Consider the following 4,392-nt stretch of genomic DNA (forward strand, 5'->3'; position numbering starts at 1 on the left):
GAGACTCAGAAATTCACATTTCAACACTTTATTTTTCATTGAAACTGTTTTCTTTGATCGAAGCAATCCTTTTTGTGTTTGAGCCATATTATGGGTAGAGGACATTTGTGTCCAAATCATTCAATCCCAATAAAAGTTGCTTCAATCAAAAAAACTATTTTTAATCAAAGAGAAAAAAATCTTTTGCAAAATTTTTTTTAATTTAAATATATATTTTTTTATTGACGTGTCACTTTTTTTGAAAAGCAAAACGTTTTAAACGCCCTTTTTTTTTTTTTTTCTGAAGTGGAAAAAGTTTTGAAGGCACTTTTTTTCGGTTGAATCATTTTGACACGAAGATACAACTTCAACGCTACTTCCGACATGTTTGAGTGGCAGGTGATTACGCCAATGGCATAAAAGCAGGCAGCAAGAATAATGGCCACCAGGGCTCCATCCAGCCATCGGACTCTGCTCGAGTCCAAGCCAAAAATAGGGCACCGGTAGGGGGGTGTGACATCGGCATCTCACCGGAGTGTCCGCGATGGTACGGTGCCCTGTCTCGGCACACTGGCGGACCCCGATATCACCCCCCCTCCCCGGCGCGGAGGCCGGCTGTTGAGTGGACGGCCCACGAGTGACACAACACTCATTCAAAGCTGAAGCGACGGTGCTCCCGAAGGGGGCTCCCGGCGCGGATGCCGGCGACTCGCCGGTAGTCCACTCGCTTACTGGGCAGGCTAGTGTCGGGCCACTCGTCAGCCACTCACGTACCGGTGCGTCGCGACACTGCGGTAGGACCACGATTGCCAACTATCACGTCAGGGCAGCGGGTGAAGTTCCCTTTGTTGAATGACATTAAGCAGCAGCGCACCATACCATCGCAGGCACTCCGGTGAGATGCCGATTTCACACCCACGTACCAGTGCCCTATTTTCGGCTTGGACTCAAGCAGAGTCCAATGGCTCGATGGAGCTCTGGTGGCCATTATTCTTGCTGCATGCTTTTATGCCATTGGCGTAGTCACCTGCCACTCAAACATGTCGGAAGTAGCGTTGAAATCGTATCTTTGTGTCAAAATGATTCAATCGAAAAAAAGTGCCTTCAAAAACTTTTTCCACTTTAAAAAAAAAAAAAGTTTAAAACTTCATGCTTTGCAAAAAAAGTGACACGTCAATAAAAAAATATATATATTTCAAAAAAAATATATTTTCAAAAAAACATTTTAGCAAGAGGTTCTTTTTCTTTCATTAAAAATATTTTTTTTGATTGAAGCAACTTTTATTGGGATTGAATGATTTAGACACAAATGTCCTACCCATACTATGGTTCAAACTCATTTCACATTTCTGCTTTTGTGTGCAGTGAAGGTAGAATAAACAGTGCTCTGAAAGTTACAGTCTTGATATATGCAAGTAACCATTTGCCTCAGCTTAAGATGTCTTCGCAAATGGGTAAAGAAGTCTGCTTCTTAACAAGGCTCCACAAAGTTGCACAACTGACAGTCAAATGCAGTTTCTCCACTTTTGTCTGCATCTTTTTGAGAGTGGCATGTCGATAGGTGTACTTTGAGTGCATTAAAAGATTTAAATGTGCAGAGGCAGTCCTTATGAAGACATGGGGAGTAGGGATGTCCGAGTGTGGTATCCATGTTTTAAGCGGTAATGCTTAAGCAAGTAGCCTCTCTTTCCAGCAGAAAATGTGCAGTACTTACAAGTCCACTGCATTAGAGAATACTGCTCTGGTTGACCTGAAAAGACATAATAATTTCAGCATTGAGAACTTGTTAGAAAAAAAAGTTACATTTTTTCTTAACAGTTACAAATTAAAATGTCCAATTATTTTTAATCACAAATTAAAATCTGCAATGAATTAGTTTAATATTCACAAACTGTGTAATAATGAGTTATTTTTAAATTAATGTAATTGATTATTTTTTTAACATTCAAATTGAGATGTACAATTAATTTCTTAATCCATCTGTAAAAACATTAATGCATGTTTGTTATCCCAACCCAACAAATACAAATATTAAATAATTCATTGATCAGTGTATGAGACATACCTGTAATTGCAGAGACTGAGGTATGTGTGGACTTCTGACCATTTGCTTCAGCCTGATTGGGGGACGGTGAAAAAGAACACAAAATTAAGGCAACAATTTCAAAATATAGGCACATAAATGACCAACCTTCAACACACCAGGTTGTTATAGCATCGACTGTGATCTCTGCACTCTGAAATGTGATCTAGTCCTCCGTTTTTGCGATTAATGCATTTTAAAACAATTTCAAATTATCAGTGCAGTTTGATCAAACATGGAGGGGGAGCACTGCACATGAAGAAAAGCAAATGGAAGTGCAGATGACAAACACTCTAAAGCAGGGGTCCCCAAACTTTTTCCTGTGAGGGCCACATGACTTTCCCTTCTTTGATGAGGGGCCGGGTCAGTTTGTAACAGAAACAGTGTGACGATTGCAGCAGTGCCTAAATGTAAAAATGTATTGTTTTTCAGAAAGCCACAATTAAATTACCCTTTCTGGATTCTTCACGCAACAAAATAAAATAAAAATAATAACATAATATAATATGATATAATATCATATAATAATGAATAATAATAACACTATTAATTAAAGAGATAATAACCAAATAACCCTGTTTGGGTTCTTCACAGAAAAAAAGCCAGGAAATAGATAACACTATTTGGGGGGGGGGGGGTTCAGGAGGCCGGACCAAATGTGGAGGCGGGCCGGAAACGGCCCGCGGGCCGTAGTTTGGGGACCACTGCTCTAACGCAAGAACCGATTACGTTGGCGTACATAAAGTCTGAGTGTGCATTTAGCTCTTACCTGAGCCGAAATAGACAGGCTGAAGCTGACTTAATTCTAGCACTAACTCTGTAAATAAATCACTTTATCGACATTTCTAACATTTTTACGTGAGAAAGTAGCCGTTTAGATCCACAACGTGGAAATTCGGCGCTACTCAAGCTGGCCGTAGTGACTAAGGCACTTCCTGTTATTTTCACAAAATAAAACACCCACTAACGATAGAATTACTGTTTTTATTTTGAAAACAGGAAGCGAACCTCCTCTCGGTCTAGCTAACTTAACTGCTCGGTAACACAGGAAGCGAACCTCCCCTCGGTCCAGCTAACTTAAAACCGCTCGGTAACTGTTTTAAATCGGTTTTAAAAACCTCTCCCATCGCCTAAAAAACGTTACGAGCCCTGTCTGTCAACTTAATCACCAAGAATTCAAAACGCCGGCATAAATGGTAGTCTACCATAAACTGTAGTCTACATTTGTTTCTGAAAATTATGAGGTTACTGTCACGGTCATATAGCATGCTTGCTAGCGGTGATATTTGATGTAATTGACACTTTTCCTCCCTGGCAGCACACAGGCTACTACACTACAACAAGACAAATAGACGGTTTACAAAAGAGTAAAATATTTACTTACCAAATCAGTGTGCTGAGGACAAATAAACCCACAATAGCGAAAATAAATGAGAAAGGTGTTGGAAAGAGCGCGAAAGTAGGCAGGGCAGATCTGCGCATGTCTGATAGAACGCGCAAAGGACACTGGGTACAATAAATTATTTTTTCTAATTTGACTTAACTGGGATATATCAAGTTAAGCAAGTTCTCCAACCCCAAATTACTACTTACTTATTTAAAAGTAGTGTTCACAACAGGTTGATGAAAACTGAGTTTAGTTCACTTATCAAATTTAATTAATTTGAATGTTAGCATTTACAGTGTACATATATTAAATCTTGGATGATTGTTTTTAAACGTCATCTAATAGGCTATTTAATCAATTAGTGCACCACTTGATTTGTGGTCGTCACGTGCTGCACGCGCGCGTTTTTGAACAATAAAGTAAGGTTCCTAAGGGACGTCAACACGTTTGGAGATGCTGCCTGATAAGAGATGACGCCGTGTTTGCCATCTGGAGGCCTTCGCGGATGCGTACAACCTCCCATGTTGCAATATTCGTTTGGACTAAATGAATGAAAATTTTGCAGAAAGACTAAGAAATATAGTGATACATAATATGTTAAGGAGCTTTTTAAGGTGATGCTCGTACTAGTGCAGACACGCTTGGTGTGACGTCACACTTGAGAAAGAATTTTGTACATCTCTTTTTTTTTTTTCAATAAAACGTAAAGTATTGGCACCCTGCAATTCTGTCAGATAGTGCTCAATTTCTCCCAGAAAATGATTGCAATTACAAATGCGTTGGTAGTAATATCTTCATATATTTTGCTTGCAATGAAAAAAAATACATAAATAAATCCCTTTCATTTTACACAAAACTCCAAAAATGGGCCGGACAAAAGTACTGGCAACCTTTGAAATATCATGTTTGATGCGTCTCTAATTCGTGTAATTAACAACACCTG

General features: G+C 39.3%; 1 long non-coding RNA gene across 1 annotated transcript; it reads right to left on the reverse strand.

Annotated features, from left to right (window-relative positions):
• Window positions 1-1,101: 1,101 nt before the first annotated feature.
• LOC130907304 (uncharacterized) lies at window positions 1,102-4,094 on the reverse strand. Its single transcript, XR_009061441.1, has 3 exons — window positions 3,447-4,094; window positions 2,045-2,096; window positions 1,102-1,729 (listed from the first exon to the last, which is right to left on the reverse strand). It is a non-coding gene; the product is annotated as an uncharacterized LOC130907304 (long non-coding RNA).
• Between the last annotated feature and the right edge of the window lie 298 nt (window positions 4,095-4,392).

The sequence above is a fragment of the Corythoichthys intestinalis genome, chromosome 19, assembly GCF_030265065.1.
Source record: "Corythoichthys intestinalis isolate RoL2023-P3 chromosome 19, ASM3026506v1, whole genome shotgun sequence".
In the NCBI taxonomy this organism is placed as follows: Eukaryota; Metazoa; Chordata; class Actinopteri; order Syngnathiformes; family Syngnathidae; genus Corythoichthys; species Corythoichthys intestinalis.